Source organism: Tubulanus polymorphus, chromosome 2 (genome assembly GCF_964204645.1).
Source record: "Tubulanus polymorphus chromosome 2, tnTubPoly1.2, whole genome shotgun sequence".
NCBI classification, from domain to species: domain Eukaryota; kingdom Metazoa; phylum Nemertea; class Palaeonemertea; order Tubulaniformes; family Tubulanidae; genus Tubulanus; species Tubulanus polymorphus.
Genome location: NC_134026.1, coordinates 6,487,853 through 6,506,553, shown reverse-complemented (window position 1 = coordinate 6,506,553; position 18,701 = coordinate 6,487,853). Strand labels below are relative to the sequence as shown.

Genomic DNA, 18,701 nt, shown 5'->3' with positions numbered 1-18,701 from the left:
TGAATTTCATTTTGGTCGGGCAAACTAATTGAAACCGGTCCTAAGTGTATGCATTCTATATGCAGACGACAGCTGGCGTCAGTCATAATCTATATAGGGCTGCAGGTCAACATTGGTCAATTAGAATTCAAATCAGGATTTTTATGTTAAATTTCAGATTAGAATTTTCATTTATTTGATGCATGATATATACACATGATAACAGTAGAACCAAACGACGGAACTACTCACTGAAAAATTCATGCTATTCTATTTTATGTCATTGTTGATCATAACGCACTAATTGTTTCACAATGTGATAAGTAGGAACCATTCATCAAACACTCAGAGTCCGTGTTGTCTAGATTGTGTAAAATCCCATACAAATGATGAATAGAGCGCGAAATATTTATATCTAAATCTATGATCTGAACCTAAAAGAATGGTACTATATGATGATTAATCAAGTTCATTGAAATTGAACTAAGAATCAATACGTTATTAGTAAATGCAAGAGCTGCCAGAGCTACATTTCCAAGGATAACTGCATTCAATTAGCAACTCGAATTTTTTGCCCCTTTTAGATTCTGGAAGGTAAGATATTACTACCACATTGTTATATCTTGTTCTTAGTATCGGATTTTAAGTATATATTCAGTGGTTGACTTAATGTCGTACTTAGCAGCAGTAGTATAACTATGATAAACTTGAAGTGACCCTGTGAAACGGGCCACAATTTCACTCTGATTTACCGGTTCTTATCAAGTATTCATCATATCAATCGCGTAAACGAGAAGCGGTGATAAATTCTGCGACGCAGATGAAGAATATTATCGGTCTTTTGCCGGTAACTATTTTTCAAAGGTACGAGCGTCACAGAGGCTGCACGCTTGTCGAACATAGTAATTACATCTAACCACTATCGGTCAAGAGATAGCAGGTAATTCCGATCGCATAATTTGACACGAACTTCTGATCTACTGTTATGTTAGGTGAAACCTCTCCACGCGGCTCGGATTTCTAGCGTTTTTTTATGAACCTACATCAGCGATTCCCGATAATTTGGATACTAGTGAGCGTGTGATAAATGTTGTTGTTGCGTGCGTGGTTTGTCGAGGGTGACCGACTGTGAAACGAATCTAGACGCAAACAACAGCAGTCTCTACTACTGCCTATCCCTCCCCCGTAAGCATTACTGAATGAATTGTGGGAGTGATTTTATAGACTATAGTTTCATTTTCCGGGGGTTCACAATCAAGTTTCAAGAAACGGTTGTAAATACTTGAGACTATTTCCAGCCTTGATGAATACCATTGAGAGAAACCTACAATATCAATTTAAACAACTGCTATTGTTTTTCTTTTCTTATTTGTCGGGAGAAATCCTTTCACCTATCTTCAGAGTTTATTTGAAAATTCAAAGATAAACAAAGTCGTTTAAATTGATATTGTGGGTCAATCTCAATGACACTTAAGAAACAGATCGATTAAACCATAGCCTCCGCTTTCTATTGAAATGTAGAATCATCCATCTTATTTATTTGATTGCAGATTTGATGTTATGCTAAATACATTGTTTTCTTTTCTCGTCGTTTTCCACGAAGCGAAGACCTGCAATGAATGTCTAAAATCTGGTTCAAAAGTTTCCCCGATTGCAGCAACCTGTTTATTGTAATAAATATCGCGTCCCTGCGCTGACGAGTGTGTATACATTGTTATCACGGTTCGCGAAAGCCATTTCAAGCGCAAATTTGTATTTCCCAGCTCGAAACTAATGCAGCTCAAATTCTAGTGGATAATAGTTTCCTGGAAACCTCTACTGCCCGTAATTAAGAGACCTCTCCCTAGCCAAGAACCTCATATTCTCTTCTCGTAATTACGATAATCTTGTTGAGTGTTTACCTCGTAAATTCAATGACGAACGATTCACCTTTCCCACTAATCGGGAACTGTTCCCATCCAGAGACTGAATCTGTCGATATTTTGACTGATTTATTACGCGGTATCAAGTCATATCGATCCCCAGAGTTGAAATTTCATTCAGCAATAATCGTCTGTGAAAAGTGATTAATCTTGTAATAAGACAGATCGACACTTCAAGACTGAATTGCATAATCAAAAGGCGGGTCGTCCTAAGTTATCCGACATACCCGAGTCGACTTCGATGGTTTCTTAGTAAACTACATGACTGGTGTTTCGGTGGAGACTAGCTGGTTACAAATGATAGATCTCAGTCCGGCCGGTTTCTTGACTTGTTTCTCAGGCTGTCTGGCGTTGGGTGATTTTCACTCTGGCTTGTTTCTGGCTGGTTCTCAGTTTGGCTGGTTTTGGATTCTGGCCGGCTGGCGTTGGCTGGTTTCTAAGTCAGGCTAGTTGCAAGCTGGTTTTTGGTCGTGTTTATGAAGTGTGTTGACGGTCTATTCTGATACCGGCTGCAGTCGTTTCGATCGACTTCCTGTAACCGGAAGTTGACGCCAGACATCGCCTGATTGACCAAAGTGTTTGGAACACGCTAGAATAAGAATCCGCAATAACGATCTCAACCAAAACAAACATGTTTTTGTTTACGAGGAGAAATTTCTGCTTTCTTAAAAATAGAGAAGATTTTACGATGAGCATTTAGGAAGGATTAGGACAATATATATGTAGTTTAATGGATTCACTGGGGTTTTTAACCCGGGTATCGTGCACCAAAGCCAAGCGTGCTGTAACCAGTAGACCTATAGAACTAGTCCGCTTGGCCAGGGGTAATATACAGCGCCTTATCGTATTTGCGTAAAACTATCTCCTATAATACGTACTCTTCAATAGCTACAGATCATATTACAAGTGTGCGGAATCTGATACACAATATATACGAGTTGATAAAATCATCACGCAACAGCAAGGACGAGATATTCAGTTATCTTCGCGTGAGTCCGATTAACGCGGCGTAGAGACATACATATATACTAGCAATATCTTCCTCAAGTATCGAGGGATAGCAATAATGCGACGTGTTCTATTTGTGTATCACCTAATGGCGGTACGAGAACGGAACGAGAACGGTATCAGAACGGCAACAGGATTTTATGAAAAACTGCTAAGCGTAGGAGGCTGATGACAATATGACTGACGAGAGGCTAAATATACATCAGAAAAAACCTGAATTAATATTCTATTTCTGAATATGGGATAAAGCGTCAGTTGACAATGTTGATGACTGCACCTTCTTTTGATAAGCAAATCACAATTTTTTAAAAACATTTTTGTCGTTAAAATCGGATGAATCCGCTCTTTTAGAAATGGATCAGGTTTATTTACAAACATAGATGCTTTCAGAGTTTTATCGGAGCCGCCCACGTGACACGCGAGGGCGAAATAAAGGTTTATTGTGCTATGTTGAGGATTAATTATTTAGAATTCCCAGTCGTGTCTGAGAGGTTTTCAACGCCACCTCATTTTTTGTAGCATTATTTGCCGGGTATGATATCAGATTTGCTGTGTTAGCTATAACTGTCTACTTGCCGTGTCCACGTACCAACTTAACACAGATTCAAACATTGCGCCGAGCGAAGAAAGACCCAGATCATGTGTCACCGGACAATACCAACATTCTCATATTGAAACACAATGAACCTGATCATCGTGTTTCATTTTTATAACTGCAAACATACATAAACATTTTAGAATATTCTGTATTAATTGATAACGTTTTTTCAGACAATTTCATAAATAGATTCTATAAATGTTTCCTTTAGCTAGTAGTTTATTCGACGTTTCAGCTACAACCTGATAGTCATCTTCGCAGATGACCTGCATTTGATATTCCACATTCCTGAAGATGACTACTAAGATTAAGTCGAAACTAATTCTTATCAATCTCATTCTTATTTTGTTCGCATGTTATATCGAAATTGTAATGAGATTTCAAAATGAAATACAAAATACAAACATCGAATAAATTATTTGTCCCAGGAAACATTTCGAACTCTCGTTTTATTCTTCCGTGTGGAATTTCATATTATTCAGTATGATATTGTTGAACAGTATTTCACCAGAGGCTGTCACAGGTTGTGCGGGAAATAAACCACCGATAGGCTACGTTGTTAATATATCGTTTAGATTTAGCAGCTGCAGAGGCAGGTCCTGGAGAGTTTATACAAATATGGGGAGTATAGTATATGTTGAAATAAATCCAACACGGTCACGTATACATATCAATACGAATAAACCTGGTTTATCTAATAACTATCTAATAACACAGTATACAGAATCAACTCGTTATGGCCGTCGCTTCATTAATTGAACACAGATCTATTAAATGACCAACGAATCACTTGTGGATTCATAAACTCCGAATCGTAAAGCGACTGATTGAGTGCATCAGATCCCTGGGAAGATCTATAAATCGTGAAAGTTCTACAGTTAGATGCCATTAAACGGCATTGTAGGCTATTATCAAGAAGGTTTATAGAGAAGGACTTTGTGTAGAGATTTATCTCGGAATTAACACCTTCGTTAGAAGTACGTTTCGCCGAGTGGATTTTCTATCCGGAACGTTTAATACGTAAGTAAGCCTTACGTAGATTAAATCTGCATAAATTGATATAAATCCGGCGCCAGGTGATCGTATCAAAATATACAGAACAAAACGACTTACAAAATCAAATACAAAACAGCCTACTACCCGCCATCTAATATACGTAGATATGTATTGCTGAAATGTTTAAGATCATACGGTTTATCGAAGAAAATAATTTGTTTCTTTGTAGAAGGTATACCATATTTCAGTAAATATTTGCAAATCTGAAAGTTGATAAATAGATTTCCATCTGTTCCTACGCAAAAAACGCGGATCAATGATTGAGATGATACTGATGGTGTGATATGAAATGTAATATTCCCTGGTCACAATATACAATTCATATCTCGTATTTCTCCTGTGGCTTCTATCCGCCAAATATCAAATAACCACCGAATAGTCTAACAGTTTTTTAGCGGTCTGAGTGCCTGATTGATGTAGGTGTATGTGTGTCTCAATAATGTAGGTGTCTGAGTGTTTTACAGTACGAGCTCGAGTGTCAGAATGCTGTGGGTGTGACGGCGTTGGAGCGTCGGATTGTCTGAACACTCTCACTCTTATATTTAACCAATACGTCAAGTAACATCGATGATAATGATTGCATCATGATTATCAGAAGAGTTTGAGCGAGTTATAAAAAACCGATTGTAATTGGCCGCAGCGTTCCGGCCAAATTTCATTTCTTTTTACGACAAAAAGAAATGCGGCAATGAAAATTATTCATCAAACTGGCGGTTCTGCGGTGAATTCTACTTTGTCTTGAAATCTGTAATTCCGATCCTGCGCGCTATCGGCGAATCGCGCTCAGCGACAAGACAATTAATCTTCAAGCCAGTTGGGGGTTGAACGCAATCCCGCGAGGTGCAAGCGAAGACGCCGTTTAAGACATTCTCTCAAAGCCTTCGGGCGCCGAATTGCTGAAATTCGTCTGATAAAATCTACGCGTCGTTTAAAGCGCTGTATTTTACATGTAATATCTCGTGGAAATGGTTACGATAATCGGCCAGTAATTTCACATATCCGTGATTTACTGATCATTGCCCTAATACATTATTCACAACTATTCAGCATGAAGGACGTCGTTTAACGGATAGATTTTCTCCTAGTCTGAGAAGTAATTCATCCATTCGGTATGAGCAGTTAGTTCCCACGTGTTGCTGCTGATGACTCGGAACAGAACACAACTCTGTAGCCAGTAAAGCCGACTCAAATCTGAATAGTTCTGATCGGAGCTTCCTCTAAATAACCAAGTCTTCTTCACTCGCACGAATTCGACTGGTTTGGGTGCCGGCCAAAGTCTCTATAATTGATCACCACCAGACGTAGTCTTAAATCCTCCCCTCAAACGGCGCTGCGTAAAACGACAAAAAAACCCGGCTTCATGTCATTTTTATAAAACTCTGATAGATGCTTTTGTTACGTCACAGTTACTGGGCACGATGTCAAGGTCACATCTCGCCGCAAGACACGTGATTAAGTGATGTCTACATGATGGTAATCAGTGAAGCAATATATCAGCTTTCATTACTGTTAATCAGTAGCAGTATGTCGTTACGGGGCACTGGACTAGTGTTTACCTGGCCACAGCCGCTCACCGCGTTCAAATACTCGCAGATTAACAACTCTCAATAGTGTTTCTCTCTAATGAGGTGTATGGCGGTTTAGGGGTATGTCGGGTTCATCGCGTTATCCAAGAGAACCATACAAATGCAGATCAACGAACCCCCACCTCACAAGGAATTATACGAATTACGAATTGTTTATCTACACTAACACCATATCCGCAGGCTAGTACATATAAAAAAGAAAATATATATATATATATATATATATATATATATATATATATATATATATATATATATATATATATATATATATATATATATATATATATATATATATATATATATATATATATATATATATATATATATATATATATATATATATATATATATATATATATATACATATATATATTTTTTTTTTCTTTTTTATATGTTAATATTCGTAGATGCAGTTGTCCTCCATAACGTAACGCCCGTACGGTGCATTCCGGTATCAAAATGGAGCGCATGTAAAAAATTGAAATCGATTTAATGACCCACAGTTCTCGGATGTTCGTAGTTCCACACTTCTCGGTTGATGTCTGGCTTTAGGGTTGAAACATTTGAAATAAACCAATTTCAAATCACGAGAGTCAAACTGAACTGGGAACGATGGAACTGAATCCAGCCTTATTTGGATGTGATTTTAGACGAAAGCTCAAATTTCATTCCCAATTTCTTGATGAACGCATTGATTGCAAGTGCAAACCGTTTTTAATTCAGCGTAGGCGATAGATGGTTGATAACGCGTAGGTGTCTCCATATCTTTAGGGGACATCATTTCATATGTTCATATAATTTGATTAGCGTAAAGCGAGTCGTTGGAATAAATAACAGAGCTCCGCCAACGCAATATCCTACATATCAATGCGAATTAGGACGATTGTCGATCTTGGTTTAGCGACACAGATAGAAACAATGGACAGTTTAAAATCACCTTTATAACAAAAATTGGCTAAATATATCACATATACATTAATTGAATACAGGCTGATTGATGAACCGCACAGAAACAAGTCATGAGTGATTGCCTTATAAACACGGGGAACCAATGGTAACGGAGAATATAAACTCGATCAGCTCCTCGCGTCCATTAAATCATCATTTCCATTAGTAAAATATAAGGCTATTTTAATCTCTAATTGGGTTATAACGTGTAACTTTCTGTTTACACGTGATACGGGTATCTAGTTTGTTGATATGAAATGTAAACCCGATATCGCTGTAACGACGATAGCTGTGAGTTCATTAAATACAATATACGGCTGGTCTTTCGTTGAAGACTTTTATGTTGTTTTTGCTGGTAATGACTGTTGTCGCTACAGACGATAAGTGAAGCTTGTTACAGACGATAGCGCTGGTGAAGAGTCGGGCGTATTGAGTGACAGCACGTGTGGTTCGGTTTTTGGGAGTTATATCGATTCGGTACAGTGACTAAAGACAATCCAAGGACGTATCTCCACTAGAAATATTGCGTAGTCTCTCGCTAGATAGGTACTAAGTTGATTTTCAAGTTTCGATTTGACTTTAAATTCTGTTTGAATTCTGAAAAAATGAAGGAACAACAATTTCGCATGGATTTCAGTTAAAAATTTTTTCGACTGGTAAGATACATTTTCAATGTATGTATCTTTAGTTGCTGAATTATTAACGAAAGTTTAATTGTCCCATAACGATAATGCGGGCTGACGTGAAATTGTCTGCGTGTTGTATTAATGTCTAACATCAGATGTTTCGGATTCGTTGCGGTATACGGCGGTTATAGAAACAGTGGTTATGATCTAAATGACAGTTGTTACCAGACCTGGTACGGCGGGATTTAACGCGGACATTGTCATAACGCCACCATAGTTGAATATGCATGAATTCAGCCATCAGATGACGGGGATTACGATATTGATATCGCTGGTTTTAATATGACGACACGGTGACATTCCACCTTTTTTCATCAGAAGCTGTCTCGTTCTCTAACGACTGGGATTCGCGTGTTTTATTTCGTGGAGGTTTGAGCGGTTTTATGCATCCTGCGTCGCTGTTGTACTGAATAACACGGTTTGCCGAATACGGAATGAAGAAGTTACTCTGTCACCGCATCTGAATACAGCTCGCCTTATGCGATTCTGATCAACCGAAAGAATTCTATTAATTTGCGGTTTTTAATTGGAAAGATGCTATTGAAAAGTCGTCGACCCCGGGAGTTCTGAGCTGCTGATGTGATGGTGTGGTCGTGGTAGGATTGACGGTTGGGAGAATCAATTTCAGTTCGACGTTAAGTACTGCTGATTCCTGTCGTATTCTACTCGGCGTATAATCACCCTAGGAACTAGTCATCTGTGAACGTCGTCACACGGTAAAGTAAAGATGATGGTAAGATAATTTACGTTTCGACTTCAAAGGTAGACAAACATTATCCTACACTAATTACCTGCCTTACTTGTGTCTGCCTTACTTTCGAATTCCATTTATTCCAATTTCGAAAAAAAACATCCCAGGATAAACACCCTTCTATCTAAAACCGCGACATCATTAAATTGTCTACTAACAAACGGATCTGTAGACTCACGCAGAAAACATTCTGGGAAAATATCCAATCACTATAAGCTAATTTGATGATGTCATAGGGGTATTCAGGAAGCAGTTATCTTTTATCGAAAAGTAGAGGGTTATCGGAATACGTATGACTGTACTATTTCAAAAAGATGGTAATTCAAAGGCTCTCTCATTCTTCCGATCGTGTTTCATTTCCCATAAACCGTCTACATGCATATATGAATAGAGTCTTAAAGTTAATTGAAATGATTGTATGTAAAAAAAAACAATTTTATTCAATTTCGAAATTTGTACAGAAATCAATGTTTACAGTAGCTTGCAGTTCGGAATTGATATAGAATTTAGCGAGCATTGTATATTCGACGTTTCGTTGTAAACAGCTGGTTCGTAGTGAAAGAAGTCAAGTGGAGTTGACTACTAAAAAATAGATGAATCAAAGAATGCTTGGTATAATAGAGAGACTATAATGCATATTGGAAACTAATGTGACCACGCCTAGACAATAAACATGGGAATATGAATTACAAATGGGTACCTATAGATCTCAGTGGACACAAGATATGTTTTTGATATTGTTTTCCTGGTGCATGACACCTTATACATATTACCAAATATACTGTTTGTTGTTTAGGTATCAGATTTGTACACGGCATATCAACATGGCTTAGCGTAAAGATCATTGATGAATCACTCTGAGTCTACGTTGTAAAGACGTTTTTGATTCCCTGCTCATTAAGGATAAAAACATCCAAAATATTTCCTTTAGCTTAAAATTCATTTCAAGGATATATCTCTACGAAGGGGATTCTACATTTACTTAGCGTAATAATTTCGTGTCCCAATATGACTTACATTAACTACAACCTTTGTGGTGACTGATCACGAATGCATTCACATCCGCTGTTATTGTAAGTTGAGACAAAATTTGTAAAATTGAGACTTCCCTCATTTTCCCTCTCAAGCACTCTCGATCTATACTCGATGAACTTATTTTCCATCATTCTACGTCACATTCAGACTGTATTCACAACATACACAGGAGTTTTCTCATTATTTACGAGTATTCGAGGAGACGACGCTTTGCTTGTACATATATAAAATCGGCTTATTAGGTGATTACCTACATTAGAAGCACGTTTTGTAATGATTCGCCACAGGTGTAACAACTCTGCTCAGGGCCTACATTAATTTGCTTTTAATCAATAATCTTAATTAGATTTTTTCTGGTTTTCGTCAATTAATCAATCATGGCGTTTTTTATTTCAATAACTAACATCATGCTGTTACTGGACCCAAGAATTTTTTATTTTTTAAGTGCTTAAAAGTCACTGAGAAGTAATTTCAGCAATTCGTATTAAATATCAGAAGATAGGAGCAGCACATAATTACAAGGTGTCGATTTTCAGCTGTTGAAGTGGTTTTTAAGCAGGTGTTCTCGAGTATTTCGGATATTCTTCACGCATTGACACGCCGACAGGTGCATCGAGATATAGTTAAGCGTTGTGTAACATTAAAAAACGCGATAAATCAGATGTACTTTTACTACTGACTCCGAAGCAATTTTACTGTTTGAATTTTCCATACGCTTTTGGAGAGAAAAAGTTATAATGATTTGTGTCTGCATATTCCAATATTATTGTTAATTGATGTCGCGTCGGGTCGTTTTTTTCTGGAAACAAATTAATTCGTATCGATGGTAAATTGAAGCATGGCGCACACAGCCGCACACCAGTAAGACGAAACATGAAACCGAAACACTTTGGCTTGTTTCGTAACTGTGTTTGTTCTACGAGAATGCTCGTAGGTGTGTTGGTGCTTCGAAACGTGAAACAGAAACACTTTTTGGCATGTTTCATGATCGCGCGTGTTGCTGCTCCGAAACATGAAACAGAAACACATTCCTGGTACGTTTCATGATCGCACGTGTTGCTGCTCCGTAACATGAAACAGAAACATTTTTCTGGCATGTTTCAAGACAACGCGTGTTGTTGCTACGTAACATGACACAGAAACAGTCACTTTTCTGTCTTGTTTCATGACTTCGAGTGTTGCTGCTCCGAACCGCGATATCGGTAAAATATCGCAGCAAAGACTATATTGAAAATATATTGCACTTAGGGCGACAGGCGTTTATGGAACACGTGCGCTGTGAGGAAATGATAATAATTCGCTATTGAAGTGAAGTAGTGGAAGCAACAGACAGACAGAGAGAGCGACATAGCGTTAGAGCGAGGTGTAACACACGGAGCACCGATAGCTCTCTCTCTCTCTCAACCCTCTCTCTACCCGTCTCACTCTTACCATCGCGGTTTTAATTGAGCTTATGGGGACAACTTTAACGGATTTAACACGACGACACAATATTGTAAGTAATCTTCGATCATTTCGGCGATGTTCGATTAAAGTAACGGTATGTGTGTAATTGCTAGGATTTATATTTCGAATAGCGGTGTTTGACCAATCGCAGGAATCTCTATTCGGGATATTTTATGAAACTGCATTTTCTCGATGATGACAGTTTTCTGACGGATGATATCGTTACATCTTGACATTCACCGTCAAACGCGTCAGCATTTGAGTAATTACCACTGAAGGTTATTTTCTTTTTGAATGCCACACAAGAAACCGATTCCCAGTGACGTATGAGTTAGAAAATAACTCTCCAGTTCAAATTGGAAGTGAATTAACTTTTTTTTAAATCAGGCTCAGCTTAGAACTGCCGATTTGTGTTCTGAATTTTAATAAAAGTTCTATTGAAAAGTGAAACTAAGTCATTTGATACAAATAATGGTAAAAGAATAGAACTATAAATGAATTAAGATAATTTCATTTTTGCTTGACTAGATTAATTTCGTGTTGATTAGCTGAACAACTGTTTCATGTATATTGGTATGAATCTTAAAGCAGAACTCATGATGTTAGGTTCTTCCACCAGTTCTAGTGTTAATGTAGTTATTGATATTCTGTAGTTTATTGAATCATTAAATATTCAACATTCACTGACAGTGACACTCGTTTATTGCGGTGTCCATTCGGTTAGAATCAGTTTTTGCGTGTGAATTCTGGAATCAGAGTTCAATCTCAGTGAACTTTCACATCCTCTGCATTAACTAATTACTCTCTTGACTATTAAAACTATAAGTGAACAAATAAACTACGAGATACAACATGCGATTAACGTCATCCGTTCATTTGCGAACCACAGTGACGTCACGTTATAGCGACATAGATATGGTCGATTCGTTCGTTCAAATAGTTCAGTCTCATCGAATATTTCAAAAATTATTCCTAAGATATGTAGTACAGCAGTCAATTCGCAAATTTAAAAGCTACCATCCAGGCCCGTGCCGATGGGGAGGTTCCGGGGTAGCGAACGAATCCCCAAAAATCGTCGGTGCTCTATATAAGGTCATTGTCGAAAAATATTCGGGTCAATATTTTTAGAATTTGCTTCACGTTTTTTGGAAAATGAAATCATAGGCTTATACAAGATCCGACAATTTTCAACAGGAATTTGCCCCTTTTCGCGGTGAAAAAGAACTATCCCTCAATAAAGCTCGGCGCGGGCTAAACCTAAAGGATGCACTAATTCAAGGAAAGTGCACAGTTCGTTAGGTTCTAACATGTTGTTGTTTGTGAAAGAGAAATCTCAAGTTACTAAACTAAAGTCAGTTCCGTAGTTTACTAGATTTTACGCTCATTAAACCGCGAGGAACTGTTGTTAACAAGCAATTGACAACTGTCTTAATTTGTAACCTCTAAACGGCGTAAAAAACCGAGCTCATAAAAAGTTACTTAAAAGTATCGTTTACGGGAGGAAATTACTCGCCATACTCAACGAGGAAACAAAGGCCACTTTACTACGAAAATCAGTAAGATCAGGAGGTTTATTAGTATGAATTTTGTGAAGCTGTTTCTGTCAGTTGTGTTCAGAATAGTTCATGATGAGGAAAAGGGTTTGAATATTTGATAAAAGTTCGTGCAACACGCGAAATGCACAATGATTGCACGACAAATAACGAAATAGAAGATAATATTCAATAAATTGAGCTCTCGCTCGGCTCTCCCTTGACAGCGGTTTCCTGACGTTCCCATGGCTGCATGAAAACAATAGTTTTTAAATCCCCGCAGTCAAGCACGTAACTTCTGCTGAACCATGGCTTCCGCGCCTGGCAAATACACCTACGCGTATCCATTACACATATTCAATGGTCTATACGTACTTGAATAATTGGGCACATCTTACATCAAGAAGTTTCCAATTTTAATTTATATATTTGTATAAGTTGCTAGTACAGGGTATTGCCGGATAAAAAATTACGAGTGAGTTGTGACGTCACATGTGACCTTGGCCTTGTCTTCATTAACTGGACGTTCATAGTACTGTTTTCCCCGAGTTGAGTTGAAATAGACTAGCGCCCGCGTGTAAAATAGAATACCTTGTTCAATACGTTTTTCTGAATTTACGCGTGATTTTTTTCAGGGTTAGAAATCTATTTCTATCGGAATTTGTAGAAAGTATAGGTTCGTTTTAGTAAACTTCATTTTGAGGAAGTGCAGAAACTTTGAAAATAGCTCCAACCCGACAGGTGTGAATAGTGACCCTTGAAGCGTTCCACGGTGCAGTACAGGAAATGTTACAAAGAGTGTTTGTGCTATTGGGATAAAGTGTATTTATTGCTACGAAACTGAAGCTGAGAACGCGTGCGGTTATTAAATCAAATGTCGGTTCAAAGACAAATATTTGTGTGTTTGCGTGTATCGGGGAAAGACGTGATAGGATTTCTAAAGCAAATTGATCAGAAACCGCAGGTTCAAAGAACCAACTTACTGACATTCCTAATGGGATAAGATTCAGAGCCAATCAGAGTTAAATTGAGTCAGTTAAATCTGTCGGTCGAAATCTTTTAGACCCAGTACACAAAACCGAGAGTTGAGATGTGATCCAAAGATGACTTACCTAATACGGACTTATTATTAACTATTGTAGTCTGTATGATGTTGACTGTAAGATGTTAACAGGACCTTTAAAGGACCAAAATTTGAAAATGAAAAGTAGATATTTCTAGTGTCTAAACTCTAGATTAAAATTGTTGCCGCGGGAACTATGGAATCGAACCCAGCAATCGTTACAGTTAAAAGGGAGTTGCGGTTCCTTGTTGGTGTATTTTGCTATATCCCCGTTTCCCGCTAACGAGTCCCAAATGATCGTTTCATAAACACGTTGAATGCTACATTAAACGACATGAAACATATTAGACAAATAGAAATTCATCAGATTTCGATATTTGAAGTGTTTTATGGAGTTTTAGCCGATGTACTGTAATGGTTATTTCCGCTATTACCGACTGCTATCAACGACGTCAAATTGAATTTAACGGCCATTTTCCATTCAATGCAAACCATAAAACAAATCGAGATTTTTTTCAAAACCCGTTTAATGTAAAGCGATATCTTTATCGAGAGGCCTCAACACATAACTACTTGTTACAACGACGTGATAGAATAAACTCCGTTGGGTTTCAAGATTTATCCATTAATAAAGCTACCGTTGTGTTATATCGATGTCTTATTGAAAAAAACACCTTGTTGAAGTGTTTAGGCGGAAAGCACTACGTAGCATATCTGTTCGTCAATGTAATTACAATTTAATGACACTTCATTGATTGCAATGAGTTCTATGAAACCGCTTTTTATCATTTTATCGTCTAGTAATTCAATCTTCATTTTCCTCGTTTGAAAGCAGGCGACGAGAGGAAAAATTCGCAGGTGAAATTAAAATTTCCAGTGCATTCCCATTCGCGTGAAATGTATTCCTAATTAGTAATCTGAATTCGCTACTGGTATGGTGTTTAGTCGATATGTAGAAATCAGCGATTCATAAAGATAAGATACAAAAATAACTACATGAATTCCAATAAAATACTACAAAGGTATCCGTCTAAAGCTGGATATCGTATTATATGATTTCTATTCAAGAAGTAAGACATAAACAAAACCGCAATATGGTAATCAACCATAGCAACTTCAGCGCGTCCTATAGGTGAAGAAATGAGGACCCCAACAGGCAACAGGTATATTTTCACAAACTACCTACAGGATCTGATCTATCGATTGATGTATCGGACCAACCATTAACAAAACATGCCAGGATATCCCATTCTTGAACCTTCGGCACGCCGACTATAAGTTTCTGCAATTTAGTAATTTGCTATTCTCTCAAACTTAACTGTAACCATGAAAAACGCTTCGTTTTAGAGTCCATGCTGTAACAGACCTTTATAAAGATGTTAGGTTGCATCATGAACTCCGAGTCCATCGTTGTTTAACGGATAAACTATTAAGTTATTCAATACGATCTTGAATTATGATGTTTGTTTTCGATAGTAAAGTTACTATTTGTCTTAGCAGCAGTAAACACAGTTACGCAGTAAAATGCATCGCGATGATGGAGGTACTTAACACAAGTATGAGAAAAACCCGTTAAGAAGGTGTGCACCTATTAAAAACATTGCTGAACCATTAGTTTAACAGCATTTACGATATTTTTCCCTTTATGTATTTTTGATAGCATTCATAATTCCGGGGATCATAAGAATAAAGATGCTTGTCTTGAGGAGTTTTTAAAGCACTCGCTCGAGTTAAGTACCGCAGTGAGAAGGAAAAGATGAACGGAAATGTAGAACAGATGTGTCCTGGTCATCTGAAAGCATTTCATCATTTTTCTATTTGTTTCTCTCTGATCGCCTTATTACTGAGACAGTGATATCTGTTTGGTTTTATTTTCTACCGGAAATAGCCGAGTTATTAATGTGATTCTGATGGATGTAATCTAGCCATTACGTATGTACGTAGCTCGCTTTATCCTCGATTTAAAGAAGACGTTCTCTTCGTGCCTTCTTCCTCATCGTAAAGACGACTTTAATCTGGTCTGTTTTCTGATTCTATCTCGTTGATTATTTCCTGTTTGTTCACAGTGTATTAGGTATTAAACCTGTGTAGTCTGTGTATTTTCCTCTCGTGTTCTAATAGATTTATCCGCGTATGACACGAATCACAGTCTATTCGCTTCTGATCGTCTCTAAGTGCGATGTTTATTTCCATTAGTTGCGTCTCCCGGCTCTTAAATCGCCTCTTCCTCGCGGTGAATTCTACAGTTCTAGGTTGTCTATGGTTTCCTTAACGGTATCGTCCGCTCTCTAAGGACACTCTCAATTTCCTTTCAGTCTGGGACGCGATTCCCTGAAGTTTCCTGTGGTTTCGCTTTGTTAATACTAACCACTGCTCTATTCGAGTTAAACACTGGGACCAAGACTGTTGACTTACCGCCATTTTCAGCGCTATTTGACATTTGTATTTCTCCGTGCGGCAAGTAGTCCAATCCTATGGTGGCTGATTCGGGCCATGTAAAATTTTTTTTTTCGTCCTCCACGAAAACGCGCAAAAACAAATATGACCGCGCAAAAACAAATATTACCGCGCAAAAACAAACTTTTAACGCGCAAAAACGAAATAATCCGTTTTTGCGCGCTAAATCTTTGTTTTTGCGCGCGCGCAAAAACGAATATTTGTTTTTGCGCCCGCGCAAAAACGAAAGTTTGTTTTTGCGCGCGCGCAAAAACAAATATTACCGCGCAAAAACAAACTTTTAACGCGCAAAAACGAAATAATCCGTTTTTGCGCGCGCGCAAAAACGAATATTTGTTTTTGCGCCCGCGCAAAAACAAATATTACCGCGCAAAAACAAACTTTTAACGCGCAAAAACGAAATAATCCGTTTTTGCGCGCTAAATCTTTGTTTTTGCGCGCGCGCAAAAACGAAAGTTTGTTTTTGCGCGCGCGCAAAAACAAATATTACCGCGCAAAAACAAACTTTTAACGCGCAAAAACGAAATAATCCGTTTTTGCGCGCTAAATCTTTGTTTTTGCGCGCGCGCAAAAACGAATGTTTGTTTTTGCGCGTGCGCAACAACAAAGGCTTAATGAATTATTTTTTATCGATCCTGATCGCATTACGTACAAGAGTGCCGTGCCCCATGTTCATAGAGGTAGCACGCTCTTGTTGCATGGTCGCTCGCAGAAGATGGCTAATCATCCTCAAGAAACAGATGTAAATATAAACTTTTGATTCAATTGCTTGATCGTTATATGGCTATTAATCATTAGTGTAGGCCTACTTTTACATATCATTAAACAATGGATCGTTAGACGGTTTTAATCACTTCCCAGTGGATAAAGGTCATGTACCCGGGTCTAAGCCGATTCACTCAGTAATGTTTGTGTAGTATTGGTGAAAAAAGACACATTTTTGAAAATCCTGGCTCCGCCCCTGTACTGCATGTTTATCTTTATATCGTTTTTATACATTTCAGAATGTACAACTACAGATGATTTTGATGGGTTAGTGACAAAGTATGAAAACGTTATATCGGTTGCTGGGTGCATAAATTATGCACATTTCTCAAAAAAGGACAAACTCATCAAAACATTATCTGTATTTCTGGCAGTTCATCGTTTAGGCGAAGCATTAAGACAGTAAGTGTCCATTGGCTGTATCTTTAATTCAATGAATGTCTTGTGGGTTTTATGGACACTCGTCCTTGCTTAAGTAATATCTCATTGTATTTGAAGCGCTACATAAAAGGTCATCTATCGAAATATCGAATGGCTAATTCAAATCAAACATTTCTAATGTCATTGCAGGTTTAAGAGTGGATTGGAAGAAAATGGACTCCTGTTTTATGTAGGTGCATATCCACATCTATTGAGAGATGTGTTCTGTGCCGGTGCAAACAGAATTTTTACGGCAGAGGATGTTTTATCGGCATTTAGTTTTGATAATATTCTGTGGAACGAAATTGGTACAAACCGTCGACTTCTAGAAAACAAATCGTATGGATGGTTTCGAGAATACCTGACAGACATTGAAGGTATATCGTACTAAAACACCCAAATTTATAAATGAAAATGAGGAAATGTTGTATTCTTGTTATATTCTTTTCTGTTAGGAGACCAAATGATTGACTTTCTCCGGTTTGTCACCGGTTTGGAACAGGTTCCCATTCTCGGATTTGATCCACCTCTTCAACTCCAATTTCGTCACCCTGATGAAATCAGTGATGCGACGAAGAACTTTCCAACGGCGAATACGTGTTGCAACGTACTATCTATTCCTGTACATACAACATATGAACAATTCAAAAGTTACATGGACTTTGCAGTTATAGGAGCTAGCCATACTTTTTACAGATGCGTAGTTAAATCGGATTACATGTATTGTTTTTAGCTCACTTGGGAGCTATTCAGCTATTGCGTTCACTTTTCGTTCGTCCGGAGAATTTACAAGCAATCAAATTTAATAATAATGCATTGAACAATCAAGGAACTGCTCTTCAATCTGCATGATACAAGTTCATAATAGTGATAATTTGCATTTCATTTAAAAGAATAAACCTAAACAAGGATTTTGTAAAAATTTGCTGAATCAATATAATTTTTCTCAGTCATTCGGTCAGTCTATCTTCATTTGAAAAAGAAAATGGCGGTCTTTTTGGGAGGTTATACAAAATGGAGTATTAGAGCTATTTGTAGATATATTTCGACATCAATTAATAATTCCTGGATAGAATAATTCCTGGATAAATACATGGATAGAACATCATACAAACAGTAAATTTTTGACAGGGGCCTGAAGGGAGTGAAAAAAGTTATAGTCAGCAATTGTAGTCTATCGGATTTCGCCATATGGACTCAAAAACCGTTATCTATTTCACTAAATTATTGTACTAGTTGATCCATTCATATATTAAATCAAATTTTTACGCAATCCTGGCCGTCATGTGACCTTTTTTGAGAAAGATATCAACATGTTTGAAATTGTTAGATTGTCGAGCACTTCAAAGCACTTCCCAAGTGGGCATGGCGTCTCTGGACCCCTAGTTACTGTCTATGGCATGATATAACATCCATCTTGTACTTTAATTGACATACACTGTTTTA

At 37.7% G+C, this 18,701-nt stretch overlaps 1 protein-coding gene across 2 annotated transcripts in view; it reads left to right on the top strand.

Moving 5' to 3' along the window:
- The first annotated feature begins 4,399 nt into the window (after window positions 1-4,399).
- LOC141899940 (prostaglandin E2 receptor EP3 subtype-like) overlaps window positions 4,400-18,701 on the top strand; it is a 32,812-nt gene continuing 18,510 nt past the window's right edge. The window contains exon 1 of one of the 2 annotated variants that reach the window (XM_074786580.1): window positions 4,400-4,527. The gene's annotated coding sequence lies outside the window, so the exon portion shown is untranslated. Of the gene's footprint in view, window positions 4,528-8,450; window positions 8,520-18,701 lie in introns of those variants that run through there. The other variant, XM_074786578.1, reaches the window with a different exon arrangement.